The sequence below is a fragment of the Typopeltis vanoorti genome, chromosome 11 (genome assembly GCF_054136105.1).
Source record: "Typopeltis vanoorti isolate ZY-2024b chromosome 11, IOZ_Tvanoo_1.0, whole genome shotgun sequence".
NCBI classification, from domain to species: Eukaryota; Metazoa; Arthropoda; class Arachnida; order Uropygi; family Thelyphonidae; genus Typopeltis; species Typopeltis vanoorti.
The window spans coordinates 14135087-14149454 of NC_143559.1; the positions used below are offsets into that span (position 1 = coordinate 14135087).

The 14368-nt window shown below is 37.2% G+C and overlaps 1 protein-coding gene across 3 annotated transcripts in view; it reads left to right on the top strand.

Annotated features, from left to right (window-relative positions):
* LOC150101313 (ras-related protein Rab-22A-like) overlaps window positions 1-14368 on the top strand; it is a 377479-nt gene that overhangs the window by 236659 nt on the left and 126452 nt on the right. Inside the window, exon 1 of one of the 3 annotated variants that reach the window (XM_090400389.1) lies at window positions 2906-3121. The exons of the other annotated variants lie outside the window; for them this stretch is intronic. The gene's annotated coding sequence lies outside the window, so the exon portion shown is untranslated. Of the gene's footprint in view, window positions 1-2905; window positions 3122-14368 lie in introns of those variants that run through there. 3 annotated transcript variants of the gene reach the window in all.

A 14368-nucleotide genomic window follows, 5' to 3' on the forward strand; every position in this document is an offset into this window, starting at 1 on the left:
TTAAAACGAAAAATCACCATCACCACCACCTTATGATAGGCTTTCAAGCCTTCATAACAGGACTGCCAGTTGCTCTGAGATCGTTCAATGCACATAAGTGAAGGATGTGCTGTCTTCAGATTTTCCTGCAATTGCAGGTGTTCCTCAGGGCTTTGTTATTTCTTTCGTCCTCTTCCTCATATAGGTAAACGATTTTCTCTCACTGACCTCAACCTTATTCATAGTTTTGCTGATGGCAGTTCCTCCAACTCATACAACAAAACTGGCGGTGCTCAAACATCTCAAGGTTTGAGATCATCTATAACCAGTGTCTTAAACACTGATCTCCATACCATCCTTCAATGGAGTGAATAAAAGGCAAAAGACTGCGTCTAAGTTGTGTTTGAAGAAAGTTATTTTTGTGAAGGAATAAAGTTGCAAAATTGAATGTCTCGTAATGACTCAAAGTCATCATCTAGATCATTTCACTCGGAGAAGAATTGTTGGAAAGCTGGAAGAAGGTTTCAGAATTACTGATATCGCCAGAGAGCTTGGAATCTCGCATACCGTTGTATCTAGGTTCTGGGCAGTGTTTCATACCAATGCAATGTGTTCCAGACGTTTGCTAAGAGGTCGTCCTCGCTGTTTCACAGAGCATGACGATAAATTTTTGGTTATAACAGCAAAACCTAATCGACATACCACAGCATGTCAGCTGGCAAGTCGGCTCCATTCAAGCAGAGATACGCGGATATCTCGACAAACTGTGGCAAGACGTCTGTGACAAGTTGGCCTATGCGCCAAAAGGCCGTCTGTGTCCCTATATCAACTGCTCATCGTAGAGAACGCTATTATTATTGTTGTATCCATAAAAATTGGACAAGACACCAATGGACTAATGTACTCTTTACAGATGAGAGTCGTTTTAGTCTTTCCTCTGATTCTAGCCGATACTTGATGTAGCGCAAAAGTAATACCATCGCGGGAATGTTTTTGAAAGGAATAGATACGACGGTGCTGGGGTCATGGCATGGGGACGCATTATGCTTAATGGACGAACCGAGCTACAAGTGCTGGAAAAACTGACTATGACTGAACGATATTGCAACGAAGTTCTTCAATGTCATGTTCGATTGCTCTGTAGTGAGTGCTGTAGGCAAAGAATTAATTTTTATGAATGACAATGCACATCACATCGTAACGAGCAGTGGAGATATTTCTGGAGATCAAGGATATTAATCGAATCGAGTGGCCAGCACGCTCACCAGATCTCAACCACACGCAGAATAGTTTGGGACGCAACAGGGAGACGCACTGCTGCTCGAAATTCCCCTTCAGAAAAAACAAGGTCTTTTTCTTGCTCTGAAGGAGGAGTGGGACACTATGCCTCAAGAACTCCTGAATCATTTGGTGCTAAGCATGATACGACGTTGTGAGAGCTGCATCGCAGATCAGGGTGTACATATTCCGTGCTGAAATGTCTCATCGCATAGTTTTCTGTAAGCACTTGACATTAATTCCTAAACTGTGTCCTTAAGAAATTTATAACTTTTGCCAAAAACGTATTGTAATTTAATTTGAATGAAATTTATACCACATTTTTTGCGTAACATAATTTGTTAATATGCTGGGAATAAATTTAAATTTATGTCCACATTTGGCTGTAGTTATGGACGCCAGTGTAGTAATCTTTAATGCTCCCAAAACACAATTTTGTCTCTCTCTCTCTCTAAAACAAATAAATAAATAAATAAAAATAAGAATAAAAACTAAGTTGTTTATCCGTTGTCTTTGATAATGCTCTTAGTCATGACCAGATCTCTTTCTTCGCGGACTGACCTTTACTCCTAACCGTTTCTCGTGCAATCACATCACTTCCGTAGCATCTTCGGCTTCCAAGAATTGTGAATTTTTTTCCCACTGAAGAGGTTACCTTTCATCTGCCCAGATATTAACTCTATACAAATCCTAAATCTGATCAACCTTGGAATGTTGCTGTTGCACGTGGATGGTGCACCAAAAGTCTTGATGTTCGGAGAAGAAACTAAAGACTTCTCTCAGCCACTACAGTCAATCTCTGTATTGAATCTCTTCTACAAACATTTCCATTTGCGATGTGCAGCAGAATTGGAATCTCTTGGCCCCGTTTATACAATGCCCACGATAACATAATCAGCTGTTGTCCTTTTTAGATGAACTGCTGATTCACCGAACTTACTAATTTTCATTCATCTTTCATTCCGTCTACTTCGGTTTGTATAACAACCTATTTCCTGAAACTCCTAAAAGACTGCAATCTCTGGTTCTTCAAAAAGAATATGCGTGTGTGTGTGTGTGTGTGTGTGTGTGTGTGTGCGTGTGTGTGTGTGTGTCAGAGAGAGACTACAAAAAGAAGCGATTTCTTGTGACCATTAGGTGGTTCAGAATTTCTTTAGCAATAGAAATGTATGTCGTTGCTCATCGTTTGGTTTTATTTGTGACATTCCGAATCAGTATGATCATTCTAAACTCTGATTAGAATAGCATAGTGTGGTATTTATATAAAATACATATTGTCGCTCTGTTGGAAGATTTAAAAAAAAAATATAGTGCGTGCGTGTGTGTGTATTCTTTTTGAAAAATCACAATGAAAATAGAAATCCAAATCATATATATCAAAAAGAGGAGTCTTCGTTTCTTTCTTAATATTACCCCCCCCCCGTTCCCTTTTTTTTAACGTTCTTTAGTGTTATTCGTTGCTGAACAAACATGTTAAAATGATGCACTCTGAGACATAATAAGATCTGTGACACCCCAGACGACTACGTTATTTGTTGTTATGCAGTAATCTATAAAAATAAAATAAAAAGATAATCCTATCAGCAAAGATAACTACCTGTCATTGTTAAATTAGCCTTTCCCCAATTGTATCGACGCGACTCGACGAAGTACACTCATATACTGCGTATTTTTGAAGTAGCCATTATAGCACGGGTTGTTTTCTGATAATTTTGTTGATCACGTTCGGAACAAGTTGTTAGAATATGTAAATAGGAGTATGAAGACTAATATGGGCTTTCTTGCTCACCAAGCTCAAATTAGCTAACTAAAAATGGTTCGCTTTCTCCTTCCCTCAGGCAGTACTTAAATTAGCTAATTAAAGGTAAGTAAGTAGGGGTCAGTAGTGTTTAATTAATGAAAGAATAATGTTTACGAATCAAACAAAACGTGCACGGTTATATTTCCATAATTAAGATTTTTTTTATTAATTAGCGACTGACTACATATATTTCTTTATTACAACTAATTAGCACTTTGGCTCATGTTTTAATGTGAATCTCAACCCTGAAAGGTTGTAAATTTACAGTACATTAGCATTAATAGCATGCTAAGTTAGATAATTTTGGTAACTCTGCTCTAGAGACCGAACATAGCCATTATTATTATTTTTTATTTATTTATTTATTTTTTTTTTTTAAGCCACGTCGGACTTCCAACAAGTAAGGTAAGGTAATTGCCTCGCGGCCTGTAGTGAAATTCATCTGCCACCTGTCTTTCACAAACGTCTATTGATTAAAGAGTAGGAACGTAATTCAATCGGCATACCATGCTTGCAATGCCATCGTTTGGAATATCCTCCTTTCAGGTCTGTAAGCCAGGCCTTAAAGCGTAACAGGTCTGTCACACACATGCGCGCGCGCGGGCGAAGACTCCATTGAAAAATTCTTATATATTTCCAACAGTGTACATTACACATTCTCAAATCGAAAGTTAACAAGCTTCTTTCCTCTGAACTTTTTGTCCATCCACAATATATTTGATAGTGCAAACTCATTTGCACTACCAAATTAGTCAGGTGCTGCACTATCCAGGTATTTGCTTACGCTTTGAATCTCCGAACTTTATATAGTTTCTATATTCGGTATGAAACTCTTTGAGTTTCTTATTCGGCTAAGAAACAATATGGGATGTAATATCCCTTAACTTAAATAAGTTCATGTCGCCGAATTGAAACCTTTGGCTCTTCATATATTTAGTAATTTATTAGGACACCTTCTTGGCAATTCTCATAGAAGGGATGTAAGTTGAGTTCGCTACAAACTTGGTATTAACTAGGTCTACCTACTCACTGATGAGACCCCAATGAGGGTGGAAACCAGTGCGGGGCGGATCTGGCTTTGAGAGGCTCCGCTTGGAGGTAGGTTTTTGCCTGTCTCTGAGTGGGGCCGCTGCTGAGATTATGGCTCTGCTTAGTGGTGAGGTGAGCCTGCCACTGGGCAGAGCCAATGCTGAGAAGTTCTTCTCGGTGACGGGGTGAGTCTGTCATCGAGTGGAACAACGCTGAGGTGGGCGATCTTTCGGGATCGTCTTATTTTTAGAGCCCGCTTCACCTATACATAAGGTGGAAACTGGTGTGAGGCGGATCTGGCTTTGAGAGAAACCTACCTCCAAGTGGAGACTTGGAGGTAGGTTTTTGCCTGTCTCTGAGTGGGGCCACCGCTGAGATTATGGCTCTGCTTGGTGGTGGGGTGAGCCTGCCACTGTGTAGAGCCAATGCTGAGACGTTCTTCTGGTGATAGGGTAAGTCTGTCACTGAGTTGAACAACGCTGAGTTGGGCGATCTTTCGGGATCGTCTTATTTTTAGAGCCCGCTTTACCTATACATAAAGGTTGAAACCGGTCTGGGTAGTGACCTTCTCCCATAATGTAGAACAGTAATACAGCTCCTAGGAGCTAAGTTCACATTATAGGTAAATACCAAGAATAGTGATCGGAGCTTGCTCCACCCTTACTATGAGTTGCCTCAGTTTGCACTACCAAATGGGTCAGGTGCTGCACCATCCAGGTATTTGCTTACGCTTGGAATCGCCGAACTTTATATAGTTTCTATATTCGGCTATGAAACAATATAGGATGTAAAATATGAAATATCCCTTAACTCAAATAACTGATTTTCAATAACAGTCGAGGTGGGGGAGGGGGGATGAGAGCCGTTCAAAACCATTTTCATGGGCACAATAATAATAAAAGTAATTATTATATCTACATTTTTCTCGTGTTTAACCGTTTTTAAGTATTTCTGAGGAATTTGAGTTTCTGTTTTATATATCTTTTCTGTCCTATTTAAACCAGAACCTATTAGACAGCACGGCATAGTCATTCATAAGGTGAACTTTGTGTTATTTTTTCTTCTTCTCTGATATCACGGTAATATTCAGCCTGTAAATGTCCACTGCTAGTGAATTCCTCTACCATACACGGAGAATTGGGCCTACTTCTCCCTGTCCATCTTGGATGTATGTATTGATAAATGAGGCAATCACAGGCATCTATGCTCATGGTAGAATTCGAAACCGCAGTCTGTTGGCTGGAGAGTGGATCTGCTCTTCATTTATATTATTATTATTATTATTATTATTATTATTATTATTTATATTATTATTTCAATAGACCTTCATTGAGTTAAGGAATCAACGAGAGAAGGCCACATATTACTCACACCACGTCATACAAGATCTTGTATTCATTCGCACTGTCTGCACTCTACATCCAAAGACTAGCCATTCCAGTCAGACACTGGTACCCCTTTCTTGAATGCATTTATTCTCCACTTCCATGGATGCCCTTTTCCTCTCGCCACCCTCGATAAAATGAAAAATTTTATCTACTAGTATTCTGTAGGAATTCAGAAGTTTGATTGCCTCTAGTGTATCGTCCCTTTTTTTTCTCCTGTCTGTTGGTGTCTGCTGCCCACAAATTCTCGACCACTCATGATCTAGATTTCACAGTCCCAATATCATCTTTAACACTCTCCACTGTATTTGCATCAACTTGGAAACCAAGACATTAGATTTGCGAATAGTCCTTATGAGGTCATATCAAAGCCTTTTAAGGACGTAAAACGAGTAACATGTCAGTGTTCGTTTTAGAATTGCAATCATACTCTCAGTTGCATTTGCAATATTTAATATATGATCCATAAACTTCAATTTCCTATCTACAAGATTCCTAGCTTTGTCATTTTCTTCTAGCATAGTCCCGCCAATACAATTTGCCATTGAATAGCTCATTACAAAAAAATTGCATAACTTGACAGTTTACTAACATAGAACTGATAGCTAATTTTTCAGTCTATTTAAAACATTCTGCATGTACTGCATATCAGTTCATTCCTGATATAACCTGCCCATCTCTGCACATCATCGGCAAATACTGTATGTCTCCCATTAAATTCTTACCAATGTCATTAATGTAAATATTGAATAACAGTGAACCAAGAACTGATTCTTGAGATGCCCCCACAGGTCATCTTAGATTTTGCAGACTCACATTACCCATACACCACGTTTTGATATTCAATTGTGCAACAGCATTCCATGCTGAATCCTGTCAGAAGTTATACCAAACTCCAACAGCATCATGGTTTATCCATTTCCCATGTCTTACTCAACCATCACATTTTTATAAAATGTGAGTATCTCAGACATGACCTTCCCTTATTAAATCCACTCTGTTCATTGCAAAGAGTTAAGATAGCAGTGAGCTCAATGTTGAATACATCAGGTTAATAGCTTTTAGCAAAATGAACACTCGTTAATTCAACAATCTCTTCTGCATCTGCCATCCACAACACATCCTGATTCTGTAGAGTTATTCTTTCGCACTCATTATTTCATTTACTTGCCACAAAATTCTTTTGAGTAGTCTTCAGTTTGCAAAGTCAATTTATTTTCATACTCAAAATTAGCTGTCCGTACAATAATTGTAATCTTCTGGCTTGCACCTTATAATTTTCACAACCGACATTATCCTTATGCACACGATATTCATTCAACATCATCTTTTTCTTAAAAATCTCTTAGCTTAATTAAACTGCACATCCATTTCACTTTTACCCTGTTTATTTTTCAAATTCTTGGGACACATTCCGATATTGCACCACTGCTGTATTTTTTTAAAATACTTTCCACGCTTTGCCGATAAGCTTCCCATCTACCAATCGATACCATGGGATCGAACGTAGTATTGTCCGCGGTTGGTCATAATTTCCTGCTTTGAAATTATTATGAATTAGCCGATCTTATACGGTGGTAGCAGAGTTTTTTTCTCCTGGAAACTCGGGTTTTTCATCCCATATACAGACAAATCAGCAACGAAATTACATTATATTAGGTTAGGTAGTGATGGGCGGTAGATGACAGTTATACGTAGTGGGAGAATTAAGTAGTAGGGGAGGCGATGAGATGTTTATAGCAGAATGAAGTAGAGTGCCCCCCCCCCATGAGTACTTGGACTTCTGGAGGTGTCACGTAGTACTGTTGCTACTGCTACTACTACTATTAATAATAATAATAATAATAATAATAATAATAATAATAATAATAATAATAATAATAATAATAATAATATTGTGTTGAAATTTTTCTTGACTATTATTTATAAGACTATACTCTTTTTATATAATGTTAGTCAAGTAGCTTTATTTTATTATCCTGCATGTTTCACCAATATTTTTCTATCGGCATCTTCAAGGAATACAAACTAGTAAGCTATATGAAGGTAACAGACTAGGTTATAACTGATGGTTCTAATTCATACAAATAGAATTAACTACAATATCCAGAGAACTATCTTTAAATGGTTATCCAAAAAAGACTCTACAACAAGATTCTCTTGACTGATATACCACATAGACAACGTGATGACGTCCAATACATCAGTACTATTACTATTCCATTTGTCAGTAGCATTTCCAAAAAATTAGCTAACCTAAAACCACATAATATCAGAGTAGCATTCAAGCCGATCAACACTATTCGGAAATTTTTAAGATCACCGAAAGATCCTCACCCATTCTACAAGTACTCTGAAGTATATAATATACCTTGCTCATGAGGTATTAGTTATGTAAGTCAGACCTCTAGAAGCTTTGAAACGAGAAAGAAAGAACACATAGGATATGTCAGAAACAACAGACAAGACATTTCAGGCCTTTCTTGCCACTTTGCCTCTACTAACCATCACAGTGAGTGGGATAAGAGCCTTATGCCCTATATAGAAGATAACTACCATTCAAGAACCTTCAAGGAAGCAGCTATAGTCGCCCGTAAAACTGAAAACCTAAACAAGAATCAAGGTCTAACCTTACCAGAAATTTGGAAAGCTTTAATCAGATTAAACATCAAAGAAATGAACTTTCATAACAATTACATCATGAACCATAACGAATCAATCACGTTCCCGAGAAACGTGCATTGCCTCGTTCAATACTAAATTTTTGTATGAATTAGAACCATCAGTTATAACCTAGTCTGTTACCTTCATATAGCTTACTAGTTTGTATTCCCTGAAGATGCCGATAGAAAAATATGGGCGAAACATGTAGGATAATAAAATAAAGCTACTTGATGAACTTATATAAATAAGTGTATAGTCTTAATAATAATAATAATTTATTATTATTATTATTATTATTATTATTATTATTATTATTATTATTATTATTATTATTATTATTATTATTAGAGAGAAAGAGAGAGAGAGGAGACCTTACACTTTGCCACATTAAACTGACATCCATTCTCCTTTGCTCAGTCTGCCAGTCTATCCAAATCATCCTGCAAATTTTAACATCATCTGTGTTAACTGTTGCTCTATTCAACTTTGCATCATTGCAAACAACTGAACAGTTCCTCTCAGATCCTTTCTTATATCTTTAATGTAAAAATTAAACATAGCGGCCAAAGAGCAGAGCCCTACGCATGCCATTAGTCACAATTCTTCTGTGCTCTGATTTGAATAAATTACTTATTTATATCTCTCCATCACTACCCTCCTATTTACATCACCAACCCTATATCCATACCCATGTGCTGCAGTTTACTAATTAGAATTCCATGTGGTATCCTATCAAAGGCTTTTGCAAAAATCAGCGTTATCACTGTAAAACCAATTACCTCTATCCGATTCAGCTGAACTGTATTACAAAACGTGAGCAAGTGACTAAGATATGACCTACCCTACACAAAACCATGCTTTCCCTCATACAGTGTCCCATTTCCATTCCCATTCATGTATTTTGCTTGTGACCAACTTCTACAGTACGTTGACAACAACTCCTGATATGCTGATCATTTGGTAATTTGATACCTGGGACGAATATTCCGGGTGTGCTAGATGTGCGGTTTCATCCACGAAATACCAGTATCACCGATATTATATTTTTGCATTCATTCCCGTTAAAGTCTCTCCTAATTGTTTGCAGACTTTGCATGATTCCTAAAATTAAACACAATATAATAATGCTTCATTGTCCTCTTCACAAAGATAATGAAGCATTAGTGCTTCATGAAAAGGGCACTTTTCGATGCGTAAACATTGCGTCACATTAGCGTTAATAGCCGGGGTATGCTTTCAAAATGCATAAACCTTTGAGCTCTTTGGCAAGATGTAAAGAGGGTCCAGCAGATCAAATTCTTAGCGTTCTAGTATTTTTAAACCAGTAGAAGGCAAGGCTGGGTGAGCTCACCCAGCACCTAGTGGCTGTGATTGGTTATTGTGTCAACCAATCCAATTGAATGTTGTCACTTGTCATGAGTTGAGCACTTTCTGTATCCAATGGCTGTATTACAAACAGCTGTTAAACATGTTTTCTAGAACTGAAAGTTTGAAAGTGGATGTTAGGAGAAAAAACCTAAATGTTTCTCTTGCTTGTGCAGTATAGCATCTGTGGAGGTTGCAAAGTTTTTTAACAGTATAGAAACACTTTTATTCTAGTCTTCCGAAACAGACAGTAAAAAACATCTATTCCTGAGTAAAAATGAATATTCTGTGTATTATAAGATGTTGTTGATCTCCAAAAAAATACCAGCATATGTGAGATTGATAAGACTGATAAAAAAAAAAACTAATGAATGTAGGATTCCTGAAAGTGTGGATAATTCTGGTAATGATTGGATGTTATGTACACTGAGTCTCAGTAAACAAAAGAAAATTCTTGGAAAACAGCGAAATATACACAAACCAGAGAAATACATATAACATGGGCAATAAATTTTACGAAATGATTTGCTGCTCCATCAAACTATATTTATTCCTGTCATATTCTCTGTCTCCTCGAAAGTTTTTTTTTAATTATGCCATCGTAAATTCACTTATTCATATCCAGACTTTATAGGATCGCGCTATTCGTTCTACCCAGCAACTTATAGGACACATATATCGCAAATGTCAATTATTAATAATTCGTTTACCATTAATGAAAGTATTTCTACTCATTTATTCTTTCCTTTCATTTCCTATTCTCACATGTTTTATAAATGATGGTTCACATATTTTCATCTTTTAGTATTTCAAATATACCAACCAAATATAGCATTTCCTTAATTGTTGTTTTCTAATAAATCCTAAAACCAACAGATTGTTCCCCCACTCTATGCAAAAATGTTCAAAGTTATCCTGCAATTAATTATATTGGGCCAATTAATATGAGCGCTGATATGCTATGCACTCTCAGAACTTTCATACATCGATTAAAAATGCAATCATACGGTGATGTGCATCTTCAGAAGGGCAAACGGGGCACTCCCCCTGGATGGAGTAGAAAATTACACAAATTATAATCATAAAAGTGATTGAGATATGTAACCTTACACCCTCGACCATGGGACGCTTTTTCTGTCTTAAAATTTTATTATGGGTTGGCCTGTTTCAGCCCATGGCAGGGTAGCCATAGAACACGTTTTTTTTTTTTTTTTTTTTTTTTGCAGCAGTAAAGCACATATTCCTCTTTTTGGTTCATCTTTTTCTGATTTGTGAAAAAATGTTCGTTACTGTTGTGAACAGTGATCAGTTGGTTTGTCCTCTGTGTCAAGTGAGTCACTGAGTGAAGTGTGAATTGTAAATTTATAGTGAAACGAGTACAGAAAAATTCATTTTTAAAAGGTAAGTGTATGTAATTTAATATTATTTTACTTGTTAGTTTTAAGATTTTTTTTGCTTTTCAACTGAAATAATTTAATTTAGGATTTTGGAAATTAATTAATTAGTTCATTTTTAATAAAATATCAGTCATTTTTTTATATATATGAAATTTTGCTAATAATTGTATTAATTCCGAATACTTTTTTTCTCTAAGAATTAAAGATCATTAAAATCGATGTAAAATGAAAATAATGTATTTATAGTTTACATCGACAAATAATTACATTAAAAAATGCTAAAAGACGTTTATTGATGTAATTATTTATTTACATCAATAATTATAAAAATTTATTATTATTATTATTATGTAAGGTGCCTCCATGGAGTCAAAAGACTCATCGCGGGAAACCCAAAATTGACATTATTGATGGAATTATTTGTCTCCAAGCTTATCCCCACCCACCCACACACACACACACACACTGGAAAATTTTCTGCAGACGCCCATGCATATGGTCAAATTAACATGAAATTTGTAGCACAGGTTACATAATCACACGAATGGGCATGCGACGACACTGTTTGATACATAAGTCTTGGCGCTTCCTTTATGCAATGGAACTATTTTCCCCTCTTTCCACCCTCTCGGGCTAACCCAGAGCTGAGACAGATTAAACAACATGACCAAGGGCACTAGTGGCTGCACGTAAAACTCGAACTAGTACACCATCTACCATCTAATCCCATAGCTGTATTCACATTAAGGTTCTGTAAAATGCTATGCACCTTCATTTCATTTACTTCAGTTCCCATATTAGATTTTGCTTCTCACTTTACTGCAATATCTCCATTTGGATGATATACTCTTGCAAGGCGTTCGCCTAGTAAATTTACCATTTTGATTGATTCAGTTATCTCCCTACCATCAGCATTCATTAAAATCATTTTGTCATAAACATCCTTTCTCTTAAGTTAAGGGGATAATAAATCCTCTATTGCTTTATTTTAAAGACGGATACGAAACTCGAAGATCGAAAATCTCTTCGAAATCAAAGAGTTTCATGCCGAAGAATTCTCAGCAAGTCCAGGCGTAAGTGATCACCTGGGCAGTACAACACTAGGGCAACTCGTTGCAAAGGTGGAGCAAGCTCCTTCACTATCCTTAATATTTTTTCATAATGTAAAACGCTGCTCCTAGGAGATGTATTACTGTTTTACATTATGAGGAAAGGTCACTACCCAGACCGGTTTCGACATTTATTGAAGTCTCATCAGTGAGTAGGTAGACCTGGAATACCAAGGTTTGAGTGAACCGAACTTACGTATACCCCCACTTACAAATTCCCAGAGCGGTGTACCCATATATATTATATATATAATATATTATTATTATTACGTTAAAGAGGCTATTTTTCCGGCGGCGTAAATTAAGTTAAGGGGATAATAAATCCCCCATTGTTTTATTTTAAAGCCGGATACGAAACTCGGAGATCGAAATCTATCGAAATCAAAGAGTTTCATGCTGAAGAACTATCGGCAAGTCCAGGCGTAAGTGATCATCTGGGTAGTACAACACTAGGGCAACTCATTGCAAAGATGGAGCAAGCTCCTTCAACCTCTTCGCTCGTTTAACTTAGTAATCCTTTTTCTTACTTGCAGCATATGGAAAGAATTGTTTGGGATTATCTTTGGCCTGCACTGCTAATTTCCTTTAATACTCTGCTTTTGCCTTTCTTATCACACTGATTACCCTTCTGGCCTGTACATTGTACTGCTCATGTGCCTGCTTTGCACCTTTTTCCTTGAATACATTTTTTTTTCTTTCTTTTTTTTTTTTTGCAGCTGCAGCTTAATGATGATATCCTTCCATTTACCTCCCACTTCATTTACTTTCCTGATTCTATGTATGCAGTCTGCCATTACTTCCTTTAAACACTCCTTTACCATTTATCATGCACTATCAACATCCAGCCCTTGCAGTCTCAAATGACATGGTGCTGATCCATTCAATCGCCTAAGCTTGTCATACTTATCAGCCCTGTAATTCCACATATATTCCTCTTAACGGAAAATTCCACACATTTAGTCACTTCCCGGATCAAGATCAAATGATCACTCACCAGTTATATTGGTTATAGACAAATTCTCAGATGCAATTAGTAGATCGAGCACTCGCTCGATCTACTAATTTACAGTGGCAACGTGGTCATATTGGTTATAGACAAATTCTCAGATGCAATTAGTAGATCGAGCACTCGCGAACCCCTAGTATATTTCATCACATGCTGTCTCAGGTAATTATTCCTTAGTAATGTATAAATTCCATTTCCTTCCTGCCATGTTTCCTCTCCTCCTTCCAATCTATGTTCCCATAGTTGAAATTTCCCATGGTAATTATCAGCCCTCCACTAATTGAGCCTATTTGCTGAGGCATATATTTGCCAAGACCTATTTGCCCCATCATCTTTTGCATACCCTGATCTATAGCAGCATCCAACCATATATTTTGTTCTGCTGGCTTCTGTCTCACATCGGATAGCCTCAGATATGCTATTTTCACTGGTCTACAGTTGAACATTTTCTCTCCTTGCTTGCAGTTCATCGGCTAACAATAACTTTTCTCCCTCCCCCATTCTTTTCTCTCTATTATCACCCTATTCTTTTATCTCTTCTGTACTCCCTTCAGTCTTCTATACTAATCTCGCACCTATCACATCTCACTGAAGTGAACGCATATCCAACCCATTCCAAAAAGAGGGAGATAAAAGCCTACTGTGAAACTAGCAACCAATTACCATCACCTCAGCCTCTCAAAAACAATGGAGAAAGTTATCAATAGTACCTTCTACACCCGAGAAACTCACCATTTAACCAGCAACCGCTAGTATGGATTCGCCAATCGAAATCCACTTCTGATCTCTTATCTTACATCTCCCACTACTGGACATGTGCCATAGAAAGATTCGGAGAAACATGTACTCTCGTCCTTCATATTTCCAGGGATTTCGATCGTGTTTGGCATCTAGGCCTACTTTGGAAGCTCTCCTGTGTTGGTTCACTGGCAATCTCTGTAACTGGATAGTCAGCTTTTTCTCTGGTCTTTCACTGCTAGCATGGTGGACAGTACCCTGTCTTCAATTTCCACCAATGCGAGTGCCTTCGAGCTTTTCCAAAATATCTCTTACGTAAAGATCATCTGCAACCAGTACCTTAAATACTGATATTTCCACTATCTTTCAGTGGAACAAAGATAATCTGGACCTTCAGTACCTCCAAAATGCAACCCTACCATTTCTCTCGCAAATGGGATCTCAACTCACTTTCCTTATTGTCATTAATATATAAATCGCCAGACAGGATGAACAATACTTTCTTGGACTGACATTCACCTCCAGCCTCTCCTGGCACAAACACGTCACATTAGTAGTTACCTCGGCTTCTAAAAAACTAGCATTTTTTTTTGCTCAAGAAGCTATCATACACCCAT